This window comes from Ambystoma mexicanum, chromosome 9 (assembly GCF_040938575.1).
Source record: "Ambystoma mexicanum isolate Mex_15411 chromosome 9, UKY_AmexF1_1, whole genome shotgun sequence".
Taxonomy (NCBI): Eukaryota; Metazoa; Chordata; class Amphibia; order Caudata; family Ambystomatidae; genus Ambystoma; species Ambystoma mexicanum.
In genome coordinates this window covers 252,038,246-252,056,151 of record NC_090931.1, presented here as the reverse complement: position 1 = coordinate 252,056,151, position 17,906 = coordinate 252,038,246, and the positions used below count along the sequence as shown (strand labels likewise).

The following is a 17,906-nucleotide window of genomic DNA, read 5'->3' as shown; positions in this document are numbered from 1 at the left end:
ATATTGGATTGGCCCGTTCCTTGTTCACTAAAACTAAAAGCTCTACAGTCTTTGATTGGTTAATTCATTCTTTATCCTCTATCGTTAGTCCTTTACCCAGCCTAACAATTCCTAAATCGCCTTTTAGATGGAACCCAACCACCGAAGAAGCGTTTGAGCGTCTTAAAACAGTGTTAACCTCTGCTTCTGTGCTACAACACCCTGACCCTATGCTACCTTTTATAGTGGAAGCTGATGCTTCTGACGTTGTTGGGGCTGTCCTTTCCCATACATATCGTGGTGCTGGTACAACACATTCCATGGCCTTCTATTTGTGTAAGCTCACAGTTGTTTCTGAACGGAATTATACTGTCACAGAACGTGAACTTCTGGCCATTAAGGATGCTTTCACTGAGTGGCGCCATCATTTGTTGGGAGCATGTAATAAGGTTACCGTTTTTACAGATCACCGAAAAATGCTTGCTTTGAAATCGGTGAGGTGTTCATCTGCTAGACAAGCACGCTGGCATTTTCTTTCCCCCTTTTTGATTTCGTTATTACATATAGGGCTGCCGTTCTCCATACCAAGGCAGACTCCCTCTCTCGCCTGGGAGTTGATGATTCCTCGCCGGGAATTGCACAACCCTTCTTGCTTCTCCACCAGGTGGCTTGCGGGTGTACACCGCACAGGTCACTCGGAGATAAGATCCAGTCCTGGGTTCTTGCCCATCCTGCAGAAGTGGAGGACATCAAAGCACATATGATCAATGGGTTGCCGTACATTCAAGACAAAATATTCATTCCGAGTCACGTCTATGTGCCATGCAATGATGCAGATGGTCTTAGTGGCCTACCATGTCACGAGATGTTATCGATTATATTGCAAGGTATTCTATCTGTGTATAGTGTAACAGCCAGACACAGAAACCAGTGGGCCTCTTACGCCCTATTCCCGTTCCTCACAAGCCTTGGTATATGGTATCAATGTACTTCATTGCTGAGATTTCACTGATCCATGATACCATATGGGTTATCATTGACAATTTCACAAAGTTAGCAATTTTTGTACCCTGCATCGGGGTGCCTTCTGCTGCGGTTTTGGAGGCTCAGTATTTCAAACATGTCTTTTCTTTGGATTACCTTCCATTATTGTCTCTGACAGGGGGACTCAGTTTACTTCAAACTTCTGGTGGGCCTCGACTTCCTCCTTAGGCATCGAGGATCGATATTCCAGTGCCTATCATCCTCTGATGTGCAAACTGAGAGGCTAAACGCCACTTTAGAGCAATATCTGTGCTGTCTTTGCGGATAGTACCAAGAGTCCTGGTTAAATGTCCTTTTTTTCCGCTGAATAACTCTGTCCATTCCTCTACTGGCTCCTCTCCTTTTTACGCCTAATATGTACAAAACCCCTGATCGATCCCCCTTGAAGCTCCTCTTCCCTCTGAGCATCCTGCTGCTCACGTTTCCGTTAGGGATCTTGTGACCTTAAATGACTCAGTCAAGGAACATTTAGTTCCAGCACAGGACCGCGCATAGAAATATGCGGATTTGTGCTGCATCACTGCTCCAGTCTATCGAGCTGGAATGAAGGTCTGGTTATCGACCAGAAACCTGAAAATACATGGTACGCGTAAACTATTGCCACGTTACGGTGGTCCATACGAGGTACTCCAGGTCATCAATCCTGTTGCACTTCGCTTACGGCTACTTGATGCATGGCATGTCCATCCTGTGTTCCACCTATCTCTCCTTAAGCCATGTTTGCCCGCTTCCCGATTGTCCGCTCCCGGTTGAGCTAGATGGTGATGAGGAATAAGAGGTTAACGCTATCTTGGACATGAGGTTGCGAAAGGGCAGACAGTTCTATTTAGTGGACTTATCACATCTTAAGGAAACTTGTAGAGTGCAACATCAGCCCAAAGGCATCTTGGCGCTGAGCTAAAAGGGATATCTGTCCAATCCACAGGAAAAAGCTAAAAAAGAAAAGTCTTAAGCGCTCGATGGAACAATAGATGAGATTTGATTCTGTGCAAAGGGAAAGGAAGCTGGTTCCAGGCCTTTGCAGCAGCCATAGAGAAAGCACGCCCACCCATACGGACAAGCCTGACCCTTGGGACTGTATGGTCTTCAGATTCTGTGAATGTAATGACCTGGAAGGTATTTACAGTCTAAATTTCTTCTGAAGAAATTGAGTACCTAAACCTTAGAAGGCCTTGTGTACTATACACAACACTTTGAACCTAATACGTTGCTCTACAGGGAGCCAGTGGAGATGCTTCACCAACAGAGTCATGTGAGCAGCCCAGGGGGGGGCGAAGAACGGCTCTGGCAGCCAAATTCTGCAGTAGCTGGAGACGCTGCAAGAGATGTTTTGGGATGGTTAGGTAGAGGGCATTCCAATAGTCAATGTTGCTAATGACTAAGGGGGAAACAACAGGGGCATGAAAACTACCAGGCATACACGGCAGGACTCCCAAGAGTCCGTACCTTGAAATGAGCTTTTTGGCATACTTGAGAGACCTGGTCAGCCATAGAAAGAGAGGCCAAGATTTGAATGCCTAACCAAGTCTTTCACTGAGGAGACCGGGTGAGGAAAAGGACCAGGACTCGGCAGGCAAAACTCTGACGTCCAAACCAAAGAAGGAGTGGTCATACCCACTACCAACACCTCTGGCTTGAGCCAATTTCTCGCCATCCACTCACCAATGGCTAATAAAAAAACTTTCAATTGGCCTGCCGATTCAGATTTAGCAAGATCCAACCGCACAATGATTTGGGGGTCATCGGCGTAGGAATAAGATAGCAGGCCTTTTGGATTATAGCCAGAAGAGGTTGGATATATAGATTAAACAAAGTGGGCGACAGAGAAGAACCCCACACAGAAGAGAGAACACCTGAGAGTAAAAAAGTTGGAAGAGATACAGACTGAGAGCGTCCTGTCAGGAAAGAAGAGAACCAAGCTAGTACTTGGCCAGAGATGCCAGCAGTGGAGAGGTGGGAGATCAGGGTGGGATGGTCTATGGTATCAAAGGCTGCTGATAAATCTAACAAAATCAGAGCTCCCACCCCACCCTGGTCGACCAGACAAGTCAAATCGTCCACAACAGAGACTAAGACCGACTCTGTCCCCCTTCCAGGACGAAACCCAGATTGAAATGGATCCAAGAAGTTAAGACAATTCCAAAAAAAGTACTAAGAAGAGGGGACACCAAAGATTCCAACAACTTCATCAAACAAGGGAGTAAAGAGATAGGGTGGAAATTAGACAACACTGCCGGATCGAGACCAGACTTTCAACAGAGGAATGACAAGAGCATGTTTCAGGTTGTCGGGAATGATCTCGGAGGCATAGGAGTCATTGACAGCCTTAAGTCATACCACAATAGCACCAGAGATATCTTTAAGTATAGATAGTGGAACCGAATCCTGAGTGGATGCAGATTTAAGGCCATTGAGCACAACCAGTACTTCCACCTCTGAGAACACAGTGAAAGAAGACCACTGCGAAACCGATTCGGCGACAGTAATAACATTAAAAGGAGAGGGGAGATTTTGAGAAGGAGACGGGCAGGATGTGACAATGCCTTCTCGAATTTTAACTATCTAATCATTAAAAAAAGAGAGTCACACATTTCCTGTAAATTGGGAATACTAGGCTGGGACTTAGCCTGCACGGCGAGAGATTGAACAATTGAACATTTTGGGTGAATCCCTAAAGCAAGCAGATTTGAGAGCAGAACTGGAGGCGGAAGAAATCAGAATAAACAGCCTGCGTGAAGGTAAACTGAAAGGCAGTGGGGAAACAAAGGGGGCCTCCCCACAAGGAGAAAAAAATAAGGAGGGTAAGGAGTGCCTGCCAGGGAATGTCTTGTCTCAGACCCCAATAGATGCATCTGAAACCACCTTTTAAGAGGTGTTTCCACAGGAAATGGGACAGATCTGTAGCTCGGTTGGCTCTCAAGGTGGAGACTCAGTTTTGGAAGAGAATAACACTACATCATCTCAAGGCTCCTCCACACTATCATCAGGATCGCCCCACCAATGCTGTGATTGTGTAAGGAAAAACTTGAAGGGAAACCCTCCTTTGGGATCTGAGGATTGGTCCCACCTCAAACAATTTATGATGGCCTGCCAACTCTACGAGGCTATAACAACTAACCTCCAGGATAAATCTACCTTGATCATCAGACTATCGAACAAACTGATGGAGATCTTGGCAACTACGATGGAGGTGAGGATGGGCAAAGAGGCAGAGACCTCTAATAACTGGCAAAATCGCCTGTGCAATTTGGTGCGGAGGGAGACAATGGAAAAGACATCTATGATGGTGGCCCTGCTGTTAGATGGCGAGTGGATGAGGGCTCAAATTAAGATGCTGCAGAGTCTGAAAAATACGCAAAGTGATTCCCAAACAACAGACCTAGTGCGACTGGATCCAAAAGTATCGGGCAAGGCGGCATCTCAAAAAGAAAGTACGCCAATGATGCCCAAGGATGGAAATGTCTTCCCTTTGGTCAGAGTTTCAAAGGCAATGGACGATAAAGCCAGACATAGCACGGTGCCCACTACAAATAAGAAATCCAGGCAAAACAAGAAGAAAACTAAGAACATACCATCAAATATAAAGAGGAAATCAAATGGCTCAAGAGCGTTTTTAAGAAACCTCTCCCCCAGCAAGTGATAAACCCGAGCCAAAAAGGGCAAGGAAAGAACTGGTGATCGTGGAAAAGCAAAGTAATGGGGCAATGAGGCGGTGGATGAAGAAATCATCAATCTATCAGGAATCGATTTTAGCGATCTCATAGAAGAAATCGAAAGGGTGGAAGATGACGAAAGGTGGAAAGACATAAGTAACTCTGAGTGGGCAAAAATTGAGAACCAACTGGAAGAAATTATAAAACTACTTCAGAAGAATAATATAAAATCAAAGGATAATGCAAGGGTTAATACCCTTCAGAACAATGTAGGACAAGAGAAAGGGGCCAGTTGCAAAAGATCCCACGGAATTGAGAGAAGAAGAGTGGGCAATAAGATTGAGGCTGAGGGAAAATTCCAAATTTCCCATTGCAAAGACCAATAAAGGCGAAAAAAAGGAAAACGCCATGAGCCCCCAGAGAGTTACCTTTAAATTATATGTGGAAAGAATCATGGGAAGCACAGATTCACCAGTTCTTAATAGAAGTAACTGCCTTTGCTTACTGAATTGCATCGTGCCAATGCATCAGATTACCACAAGAGATATTAACATCGTGGAATTTGTTTTGGATAAAAAAACGAATTGGGTTATACTCCATCTGGTAGCGTAAGCCAAGAGGCACCTAATCCTATTCCTGACAGATACATTTCTTTTTCAGGCTACGAAGTGAGCGACTTTCAGGAACGGATAAGAGAGAACTGGAGTGAAGTAACGATGCAGAGGGAAATCAGCAAGAAGCCCAAAGGGGAATCCCCTCAAAAGAACCAAAGTATTGCCGAAGTGACAACTGTTTTGCCCAGGAGGGAAAATCTGAAATCCTTGAAATTTACAATTGACAATCAGAATAGTAAGGGAGATGCTAAAAGATAGGAAAAAAGGGGCAAATTGTGCCAGAAGATTCATGGTCTTGGGTATATAGTGCTTTGAGTGGTGGCCGGTTTCGGTCTTTATTTACTGAAAGAACCCTGGAACTAGAAAAATGTAATCTATTATGCTTCCAGGAAACCTGGTTAATGGCCACGCCAGTGTCTGATGGGTATGCAGCATCTTTAATCCCAGCACCATAGGGGATAACCAGCCGACTATACTCCGGCCTCCTGACTCTTGTGAAAGTTGACTCAGGTTGGACTATTACGAATGTTAAATGCCTGAATCCTTATGTACAGATTATGCTTTCAGAACAAAAGCAGAAGTCCTTCTTAGCCCGATGCTCATGATCAACATCTATTGGCAGGTGAAATGAGTAAGGAAATTAAGTTTGTGGAAAGTATTGGATGAAATGATGTGGGAGAAGGACAATGTTAATCTCATCTGTGGTGACAAACTTCAAATTATTAAGTAAAAGAGGACATTCACTGTGTAAGAACGAATGGAATGCAAGGGAAAAGGAGTGGATGAATGCAATGAAAGCAAGGAATATGTTTATGTTAAATGGACAAACTGTGCGGGATACACCATGAGGTGTACTTGGAAACGCGGTGAGCAGAGATCATGCATCGACTTTTGCTTCGTCTCCGGAAATCTTAGAATGAAAGTGGAGACATTTAAGATCATGCCACAGCAACTGAGTGACCATGGCCTGTTGGCGATCTCCTTAAGAAATAATGAGGGGAGGAAGAAAGGGTTAAAATGGGAGAGGTGGAATTAAAAGGGGACGAAATCGCCTTACACTAAAACAGGATGTGACGCTGTTTCTAAGTCGATAAAGGCACTCTGCTCTAGCCGATTTCTCCCTGGTGGAATATCAAGGGATCCTCCAAGAAGTGGGTGTACAGGGCAATGGTAAGAGGCCTAAAAGAGGGGGCCGGAAACATTGGTACGATCAATCCCTGGTTAAGAGGAGAAAATTGTTGACGGCGTCCATTAGAAGAACAAACAAAGAGGGTGTTAAGTTGCAAATAAATGAGAAAATTAGGATTGCCAAACAGCAGTACAGAAACTGGTACATTGGGACTAAGAGTATGGGAGCCCAAAACAATGCCAAAAACATGCTAAGAGTGGTTTGTGAGAAGAGCACTAGAAATCTTTGGGACCTAATCAATAACGATGGTGCCCTTAGACCGAGTCTTACTATTGGCATGGTTTTGGAATCGGACTAGATAGCTCATTACACAACTTTATTTGCAGACCCGGGTTGGATGGAAGGAGAGGAGTTTCAATTCCTCATAATTGGAGTTTTGCATTTGATGGTCTAGATGCAGAAATAATGATAAAACATGTGAGCTCATCTCAAGCGGAGGGGCCCGACGGCATATCCAACCAGGAACTTAAGACATTCTTTTTTAAATGGAGCAAATTTTTGCCAGGTCTTTGCCCAGATCATGATAAATAAAAAGATAGCAGCAGCATGGAGGGAAGCAAATATTGTACTAATCTTCAAAAAAGGGGATAGGTTGGTTCCGAAAAACGCCCGCCCTATCGCCCTTCTAGAATCTATTGGAAAATTGTTTGCAATGGTTCTGTTGCGAGATCTGAGAAAATGGCTGAGAAAAGTGGTATGTTATGTCCAAGACAAACTGGGTTTGTCAAGGGCGTCGGCACTCCTTTATATCTCTTCATGATTCATATCTTGAAGGAGAAAGACCTGGAAACAAACACTTGCTTATATCTTGCATTTCTTGATCTCAAACAAGCGTTCGATGGAGTCATAAGGGAGAAGCTTTGGGCTAAATTAGAAGCATGGAATTGCCCAGAAGATTTGGTAGAGGCAATAGAGGCGCTGTACACAAACACCTCAGTGCGGATTTGACTCTCGGGCAAAAGACACCTGTCACAAAAAATACTTACCGAGGGTTGAAGCAAGGATGTGCCTTGGCCCCGTTTTTATTCTGTCTGTATATTGCTGACTTAGCTGATGCACAGAGAGAGGTCAATGCCTTCCCCCCTGAATATGGTACGCCGGTACCTTGGAAACTTTTTGCAGATGACCTGGTCTTTTAGACCTAACACCTATTGGTCTACAGCACAGAATTCATGCATTTAATTTATATTTAAGGGGAAATGGCATGAAGATGAACGTGATAAAGTCCAAGATACTGGTAATGAAAATCGGCCCATAAAAAGAAGATAGAGAAGTTCACTTGGAGAATGGAGACCGAGACCATGGAAGTGGTGGAAACAATGACCTACTTGGGTGTGGTGATAAATAGAAGTATGAGGGACACTATATGCAATTGAAATGCAAACTGACCACCCTAATAATCCAGGGAAGAATCTTCCATAGCAAATTTGGGCGATTTACAATGATTCCAACCCTGTCTTTTTATCAACAGAATATTGTGCAAGTATTAACCTATGGTTCGGAAGCCATACTACATATACCCTGAGAAATATGGGAGACATTAGAGGGTCAGTTTTGGCATCCACTGCTGCAACTTCCAAATGCAGTGCCAATATGTGTCATCAGACAAGAACTAAAGCTACAATCCCTGGAATCTTTGGTTCTATGGAAATCAGTGGCTTTATATAGGAAGTGCAGGTATGAAACAGACATTATCCCCTTTGCAATCTTTGATTCAACCAAAAACAAATCTGATAAATATTTAATTCAGTGGAAAGCAAAGATAGAAAGGATTTTGCAACAACAGGATACCAGTCCGTATGCCCTAGAGGCAAATCCTATCAACGTTAAACAAAAATTGCAAGATAGGGACTGGGTCAATATGTTAGAAATATGTGACCAAGAGAAATTGAGTTGTCCAAGATCATTAGAAAGGAAGTGCCTGAACTCCCTTCCAAGTTACTTACAGAAATGTTCATCACAGTACTATTCTGATGTGCTTCTCAGATGTAGAGTTAATTGCATACCAACTGGTGAAGTTGTGTGGGCTCGGAAGATGCCAGGCATTGAAGATGATGCATGTAGCTTCTGTAAGGAGAAAGAGGAGAAAGATCTGATGGAGACGCTATGCCACTGGGTAACAGTTTGCGGCCCATTGAAAGAAACGAGACAATTCTATTTACCAAAGTATGCTATGGGTGAAAGTACGTTGAGTCGCAATGAGTGGTGGGATTGGCCAATTATGGGGGAAAAGTCAGGTCTAATAATTGCAGTACTGAAATTCATTGATAAGAGTTTGAATGATGAATAAGGAATTAAATGAAATAATATAAGGAAAAGGTGAAAGAAAAGGGGAAAAAAAGTTTAATATATATGTCATCTTTTCTGTATATATTCTTTATTTATCTTTTTTTTCATTGCTTTTCTAGTGTAGGATGTTTTATTTCTCTGTTTAAGCTCAGTGGTAAGCCACGGCTCCGATCGGCAAGACGTTATCGAGCAGCGTTTGCATGGGGCCAGATTGGCAGCCACAGATGTAAATGTCGGAGATATAGTTGCCAAAGTGCAGCTAGTAGCCTTATTGAGATCCTCAAGAATCAAACATATAAAATTAGGAAGCAAGTTTTTATGCCAGCCTCGCTGGCCTGGACTGCAAGGTCTACGGTCCGGAGGAACGGACCTGGAACCTCGTGGGAACATTCCTGCTCCTGATTTGTTGGCTCGATTTCACGCTACTAAAGGGGTGTTGTCTCCTTTGGGGGAGGATACTGTCACGGTTCCAGTTCCCGGCGCAGATCTCCACAGTTTCCTTAAATGGAAAACTCCCAAAAAGCATATAAGACGCTCTTGCCGGTTGTCATGGAGCCTGCATGAATGTTGCGGCCTGAAGTGGCGCAACTTTTCAAGTCTATTGCATGCCCCAACTGTTGCCATGGTTACTTGAAGCGCGACCACTGTCACACACACACTTAAGTCATCATACCAAGCGCTCAGTCCAGAGCATAAAGAAGCATGAACTCCATTCAGTGAGTGCTTCTGATTGAAGTAAGTTCCCCGATTCCTTGCTCAATGGTTTCTGGTCCCTGAACTGCTGTCTCCGGGTTCCGACCTCTGCTCTTCACTACGACGTGCCTTTGATTCCGAATTTCCTCATGTTTACTGTTAGCGACCTGCGCTTTGGTATTACGACTTTGCTTTGGATTACATGTTTGTTGGTTCATTTACTGGTTTATAACACATTTTGCATTACGGAATGCCTACTGCACCCTATTGTGACAGATCATTTACCTTTCCATTTTACAGAGAGCTCTGAACTTTGGACGCCTTGCTGCATCTCACGGCTCCTCTGTCCACCCTTAGAGCGCCCCGTTACGCCTGGGAATTCAGGTCCTTACTAACCATATTAACTACCCCTTCCTTTTACCCGGTCACCTCCTGGTCTCCATTTTCTTGTTCTGCCATTCTAATCCAGGAGTCCCCATGAAAAACATTATCTTGAGTTTTTAGCCACCTCTACACCAACTTTCCTTTAAAGCCGATTCCCAGCATACTCCAGTTAGTCTCCAGTAGCTTCATTGCGTTGGGTTTACTATCAAGCTCCTGTAGTAAAAAACTGTCCCTTATTTCTTTTTCAGCCTAGTGAATGCCTGGTGGTCTTTTGTGTCTTCCAGGTGAACCTCTATCACTTCCTTATCACTTTTTTATAGGGCAGGGTCGTGTTTCATAGGGAAGGACGCCTTCTCATAGGAGGCCCACAGTGGGCTGATCAAATAACAAACTAATAACGGATCTTCTCCGTTCCTTGGGGGTTTCGGTGTTCCCTGGTTGCGTAGGTATTGACATAGGCAGACTAATACAGACTGTCATTCAGCTTTTGCTTAGTTGCACTTCTGCTGAATGACCCCCAATGTAGCAAGGGTAAAGCTTGAGACTATGTTGGGCCAAAGTGGAAGCCAGAGGCCTAAACATAGCATTCACCCCCTGGGTGAGAATCTTTTGCCATCCCAGTCAAAAGCAGGAACCCAGCACCCTCACAATCAATATATTTCCATGCTGACTGCACCAACATATGCCAGTATTCACATCTTTTGTTTCACACAGTTTTCATGTTTGCTTTGCACATCATGCCAGTAATGATACTATTAGAAAACATGCCCACCATGGCTCTGCCACACACTCCTGTTGGCTTTGTCTTTAAACATTTCTTGTCACAACAAGAAAACATGTTCAAACTGTCTGCAAAATGCAGGCGAGTCTAGATGCTTAATAATGCTCATCATGTTTGCTTTACCCTTGATGCCCAAAGAAAAAAGCCACGCCACAGTAAGAAATGGCTCGACTGGCTGCCCTAAATGCCAGACTAGACACACAGTAACACTGATCATGCTTCCTTTGTCAAAGAATCCCAGTTAAAAAAAAAAAAGAATGTCATACAACAGCAAAGAATGGCTAGACTGGGTGCCCCAAAATGCCAGTGCAACCACATAAAAGCACATATCCTTTCTAAAAAATCAACATCATTTTGTACTGACATCTATGATGGATACCCATTAAAAAGTGCATTGTGATTGGGAATACTAGATGGTAGCCGAGGAGAGAGCAGTGTAATCGTGGAGCTCTCACCCCACCGGGTCCAAAGACAATAATAAAGACACATTAAAAGAGCCTTCCCCATGCAGGGATTTATCGATGTAGGCTTCGGTGGTGGCGTGCAGCAGCCCGGATTGCTGGGGGCCTTCGTCTCCGTGGTGTCTGAGGTGCAGAGGCGTTGCACCAGTGGCCGGTGCAGGCCGAGCTGAGACATGCTCACAGACCACAAGCAAGAAGAACCACTTAGGGAGACTCGTGGCAGCCGAGGATCCAGTGCAGCTGCAAGGCGGTGTGGCAGAAAGCAGCCACTGTCGGATGTCGGACGGCAGAGGAGCCCATCAGGAAGGAGCTGCAAGCTATATTGGAGGCCCATCAGGGATGTATTTGTGGAGCGCCAGTGGGAAGATCGAGGCGGGACAGAGTCGCCCCTGCACTGGAGAAGCAGTGTCTGAGGTCAGGAGGATCTGGAGGGGTCATACCCGTTGCCCACTGCTAAGAGTTGCGCAGCAGAGAATAGCACCCAGAGCGGCCAAGAGGCCTGGGAGTGACCGCACAGTGAAAGTCAAGAGGCAGCGACCCTCAGGGGCTCAGCCCCCCTAACTCTGTCTGGGGAAGAACTATCACAGGTCAGCGTGCGCCCTAGCCCAAGGAAAGGGTGCAAGCAGGCAGAGGCTGGTCAGTGCAGGCAGTGATCACAACCTTTCAGCAGCGTGGCGGTGAGGAGTGGGGGATCGTGGCGGGAGGGTCCCTGTCCAAGCTTTGGAGCCAGAACTTTGCAGAGAAGACCAGGGGAGGACCCGTGGTGTTATAGCCGGGGTGGCAGGAGGCCCATTTGAGGTAAATCTAGGAACTGCATATAGTGCCTCAGGCCTTTTTGGTGAAAGTGAAGTGAATGAACATGATGGTTTATCCCTGCTGATCACTTCTTTACACTGTACGTTCATTCCAGAGAGTGTGGTTCGAGGTGTTAGGGGAGAATTAGGAACGGGAAAGGACACATTTGATCTTGTTGACCATACACTGCTACAACAGGTTCTGGAGAAAACAGTGGGATGCTCCAAGGCAGCTCTGGCATGGTTAGCATCTTTCCTCACAGATTGTGTAGCTAGAATACACGGGGAAGCAACGTTTTCAACACCTACCCCTATAAGTGCAGGGGTACCACAGGGCGCTAGCATATCCCCTCTTCTCTTCAATCTATTCATGAAATACCTATGTGTAGTGTACTCTTAGAATCCATCAGCGTCCACTTTACAAATTACGCCGATGATACACAGCTAGTGCTCAATAAAAATTGAGCTTATGATTTCTGGCTCCAATCAAGCAAGGGGAAAGCTCGGTAAAGAATTCAAAGAGTTTACGATTAAAGACTCATGTATCAAAGTGGTCTCCCATGTTAAAACACTCGGGATAATGATGGAGTCCACCTTGGGATCGGAAGCCCACTAAATTACCTTCACAAAAATAATGCATAGTATATTAGGCTCCTGAGGACTATTCGCCCTCTCCTAAATGAGAACAATGCGGCCACAATATCCAGGCCATTATACTGGCACGCCTTGACTACGGCAACTCACTTTTGCTGGGAGCATCAAAAAAATGCATCAGCAAATGCCAGATAATGGAACCTAACGCAGCCTGGTCATAAAAGGGATCAATAGAAGAGGCCATGTGACAGAGGACAGAAGATCCCTCCATTGGCGAGGAGAGAATCCTTTTTAAATATATGACATTAGTGCATAGATGTTTGTATGGAGCGGCCCTGTCATACCTTAGATCCAAGCTCACACGATACACCCCAAACAGGACCCTAAGATCACAAACATCAGGCAAGTTACAGGTACCCCAGGCAACCCGAGCCATGGGTGCAGGGAAATCTTTTCCGGTTCAGGCGGCTCGGCAGTGGAACAACCTTCCAGTAGCGCTGAGAAAAGAACCAAACTATACAAGTTTCAGGAAAAATCTGAAGACCCACCTCTTTGAATAACGCGCCGCTTCCCTAGCCATCCCTGCTACATCTCTTTTTCCTAATGAATCCGTCTCTCTGCACCCTGATGCCCGCGGGCTACCAGCGCATTACAAACAAACATAAACACACAGGAAGGAAAGGGTACATGGGGTTTTTACTGGTTCTGCAGTCATGAACCCCAGATTTGATCATGAGCAGGTAGTGTGTTAAATACCATTAGCTCCAGAGCAAATACTGTGACTGGAATCGTTAGCCCCCGAGTATGTACTGTGCATGCCATTATTCTCGCAGAACAGGTGTTGGGTCTGTGGTTATAAGCCCCAGGTCAGGTATTCTGTCATATGTAACACCGCAGACATGCCAACATTCCGAAGCCCCTGAAAGGGAGATTTCTGCACCAAAATCGGTAGAATGCATTTTCCCCATAGGAATGCATTGGGGATATTGTTATTTTAGGCAGGAGATAATACATAATAGCACTGTTTTTAATGGAAAAAATCGTGAGTCTCCCGCCTAAATCGGGAGGATTGGCATGTACTAACGGATTAGCAGATACTGTATCAAACGTCTTTAGTTCCAGGGCAGGTACTATGCCTGGAATCGGTATCCCGGATCCGGTACTGTGTCTGTAATTGTTTGTCCCAGGGCAGGTGTTGCCAGATATAGCTGATGAGCAGGTATGTACTGTATCGGAAGTCATTAACTCCAGAGCAGGTATTGTGTCTGCACTCATTCCTCCAGCCAAAGGATGTGACGGGCCTTTACCATTAGCGGTAGTAAAGATAGTGCACTGGAACTTGAGGCAGTACACTTCTGCAATCATTAGCTGGCGCAGGTATTGTACATAGTCCCTTACACCAGACCACAGGATGTGTAGTAGCTGCACAACAGTTAATGCATCTGCGAGCATCCCAGAGCCTGAACGGTACCATAAATGAACTTCGGAGCAACTACCGGGTCTACAATACCAACAACAGACTGCCCTGTGTAATTTCAAAGCCAGATGATTAGAAAGTCACGTACTTATAATTTAATTTCAACGTGTACGAGTACACGGTAACGAATTACACGAATTACAGCTTCAGCTGCAGCCTTGCTTCAACGTGCATTTCCAGAGGTAGCAAACGGGCGCCTCTTACCAATATAACAAAAAAGTTAAAGGATGCCAAAAGAAATGCATATCAAATTCATTACAAGAGCTCGATCGGGTACACTCACCTGATGTTGCCTGGAAACTGGAAAGAAGCGTTTGTTAAAGGGAGGGCTTGTGTTGCTTTCATTCTCAATTGAAGCACACATTTAAAGTCCCTATGAGACCCGATAGCATTGTGTGTTCGTTTAAGTTTGCCGATATTTTCTAAAATGCCTTTAAGGTGTTCTACGTGAATCTGAAATGCCTTTAAGTGTTGGTGACGTTCCACGTAGGATGTCTACCAGCTAAGAGAAGCATGGAGGAAGGACGACACCATGCCTTGCACGGGCAGGTATATTTAGGTGCCGGTGGGTTTGTTTTTCCTATTTTTATTTTGGTTGCAGCAACAACATGTCTTTTGTGTGTTATTGGCTGGTTAGTATTTTTGGCAGTGCAGCGCACGCCGAGGGAATTTCAGGGCAGATGTGTTTTGCAAATGAGACTGTTAGCAAATCAGTTTTATTGTTTACATCCGCGTACTTGCATGTTTTCCACCTCCAAATGGCAGTGCTTTTTTTTGTTGCTATAATCACAGGCTTTCTTCAAAACTATATAGTGTAGCTATGGCATGAAGTTCCCTTGCCATGATTTCTGTAACTTTTCTTCCTTTACAAGGTGAGGGGTTCTGATTTGAAAGTTGCAGGGGGATGTGCCCAACTTTACCGCTCAGTGCTGCCTGGCAGTGCATTGGGCTGAACTGTCCAGAGTCTGTACCACAAGAGGTCTTTCTTGATTCTCCCCTCTGGCATGTCTTCCCTACATGTCTGTATAGGACAGAGTTCCTTAATTTCCCTGTGTTGTCGCACTAACTAGATTCCTGCATGTTCATGTATACTATTCTAGTATACAGTGAAAATGCAGTCTTGCCAGCAAGATAACAACAATTCAGTATTTTGCCCTAAAACTAGCCATACTGTAGAGCAGAGGTCTTCAATCTGGGGGGCATGGATCCTACTTGTTTGTGCATATTAAGTGGCTTTGGGTTTTCACCCAAAGTTACTAGGGTAATCCAGACGTGGAACCCTTGCTCACTGTTCTTAAGAGACACACAGCTCCACCTCACTGATGATGCCCTACCAGGCCGAAACACTTGTCTGGGATTGCTGTTGGTACTCTTGTTCAGAAGAGAACTGACTGGAATTTCTTTGCTGGACTGCCCTTGGGCAGGCCAAAGACTGATCTGTAGTGGACATTTCTCTTCTGTGTAAGGATGGTGAGCAAAAGTCTCTGGTTGAGACTCTAACCTGGGATATAGGACAGTAGCGAGACACTCCCAGGACCCCCCTTGTTTGTGCATATTAAGTAGCTTGAGGTCTTTCTTGATTCTCCCCTCTGGCATGTCTTCCCTACATGTCTGTATAGGACAGAGTTCCTTAATTTCCCTGTGTTGTCGCACTAACTAGATTCCTGCATGTTCATGTATACTATTCTAGTATACAGTGAAAATGCAGTCTTGCCAGCAAGATAACAACAATTCAGTATTTTGCCCTAAAACTAGCCATACTGTAGAGCAGAGGTCTTCAATCTGGGGGGCATGGATCCTACTTGTTTGTGCATATTAAGTGGCTTTGGGTTTTCACCCAAAGTTACTAGGGTAATCCAGACGTGGAACCCTTGCTCACTGTTCTTAAGAGACACACAGCTCCACCTCACTGATGATGCCCTACCAGGCCGAGACACTTGTCTGGGATTGCTGTTGGTACTCTTGTTCAGAAGAGAACTGACTGGAATTTCTTTGCTGGACTGCCCTTGGGCAGGCCAAAGACTGATCTGTAGTGGACATTTCTCTTCTGTGTAAGGATGGTGAGCAAAAGTCTCTGGTTGAGACTCTAACCTGGGATATAGGACAGTAGCGAGACACTCCCAGGACCCCCCTTGTTTGTGCATATTAAGTAGCTTTGGGTTTTCACCCAAAGTTACTAGGGTAGTCCAGACGTGGAACCTTTGCTCACTGTTCTTAAGAGACACACAGCTCCACCTCACTGACAATGCCCAACCAGGCCGAAACATGTGTCTGGGGTTTCTTTTGGTACTCTTGTTCAGAAGAGAATTGCCTGGCATTTCGGTGCTGGACTGCCCTTGGGCAGGGAAAAGACTGATATGTAGTGGAAATGTCTCTTCTGTGATAGGATGGTGAGCTAAAGACTCTGGTCGACACTCTAACCCGGGGTATAGGCCGTTAGAGAGACACTCCCAGGACACCCCCTTGTTTGGGCGTGGTCACATGCCTGGGGGGGCGTGATCCAGAACAGTGAGAATTTAGTTTTGTGCCGCACTTAACTATGCATGGTGAGACACTAGCCCCCCATGCACATGCTCAGTCAGTGTGACGTGATGGGCCGTGGCCACGAAAACGTAGCATGGATGTGCACTTTCCTTGATTTGGATTGTTCATCTAGGCTGCGGTACTGCTTTCTGCTGCCGCCGCTAGTGTCTACTTGCACGGTAAGTCATTCCTCTTCTCGACGCGTCCCCTCCCAACACCACTGCTGGAGGGGTTGCCAAGAAGCAAGCGTTTCAGGGCTTTCCTGGTCCCCCTGCTTCCCTCTTCCCCCTGTAGATACACAAAGGTGGCCCCAGAAGTGCCAGATCACCACAATGCCGGTCCCCCTGCATCCTGACCTTGGGGGCCACAGGGAGAGGAGGTGAGTGGTGACCGAAGCATGCATTGCTGGTGTTGGATATCTGGATCCCCCAGAGCCGATTGCTGGGCTCCAGCAATCTGCCGTTGGGGAGCCGGATATCCTACAACATCGGTCCCCCTGCTTTGGCTGCCCCTCTGCCTCGTCACCCCTCAGGTCCATGGCCGGCTCTGGCCGGCATTAGATGTATGAATGGATCTTATGACCCGGCCTGCCTCAGCCTTGAACAGGCTTTACCAAGCCCCCAGGTTCGCTAAGGGAAGCTGACGGCTAGGTAACCTTATCTTCGCTGTGCTCCTTTCCTCAGCGGTCACTCACGCATTTCCTGGCTGTTTGCTCATCCCGTTTGTTTTTTTCTGTCTTGAAAGGGACACCACAGGAATGAATGGGCCATGAACATTACTGGGGTAGGAAGGGGGGGGTCATCACTGATGAAAGCAGGCATTCTACATGCAGTGCACATTATTGTTGTTGTTCAAATGTGCATTTTACACCTTCATAGGAAAAGTAATTTCCAAACTCAAAAATGCTGTTGAAACTTGCATTCACTAGTTTTCTTTGAAAAAGTTTATTTTTGTCAGTTCACCACACCAATATTCTGTAATGTGTGTGCCCCTTGCTTTGTGTTTTATCACAGGTTGTATTTATGAAGATGGTATATGTTTGTCAAACTGGTTAATCACAAATAAATGCTTCCATTGTGCTGACAGTTATTAGCAAATTAAACTGTGTGTTCATGGGTGCCAACTTTTGGATTTTCACTACAGAGGCAGAAATACCCCAACCCATTTCCTTGGCCAAACACATTTTATAACACTTCCTTTTTTTTATAAGGAATTGCAAAAAGTCATACATTTAACATGTTTCGCATATATAACATCTCAGCAACCGCCTGTCAATCTGCTGAGCTGCCCCAGTTGCCATTTACTATAGAGCAAGTCTATGCATTCCTCGATGTACTAGAAATCACTAAATTACCAACAGTACTTTTGGTGCACCACTGCACTGCCATAGAAGTGATTTAAAGTGGAATTCATGTATACCTTCCTGCTGTG

The 17,906-nt window shown here is 45.3% G+C and overlaps 1 protein-coding gene across 3 annotated transcripts in view; it reads right to left on the bottom strand.

The window, feature by feature from the left end:
* TMEM218 (transmembrane protein 218) overlaps positions 1 to 14,309 on the bottom strand; it is a 120,563-nt gene extending 106,254 nt beyond the window's left edge. Inside the window, exons 1-2 of one of the 3 annotated variants that reach the window (XM_069614556.1) lie at positions 14,236 to 14,276; positions 8,426 to 8,546 (exon numbers count right to left, since the gene is read on the bottom strand). The gene's annotated coding sequence lies outside the window, so the exon portion shown is untranslated. Of the gene's footprint in view, positions 1 to 8,425; positions 8,547 to 14,235 lie in introns of all 3 variants that reach the window. The other 2 variants (XM_069614555.1, XM_069614554.1) reach the window with 2 other exon arrangements.
* Positions 14,310 to 17,906: the final 3,597 nt, after the last annotated feature.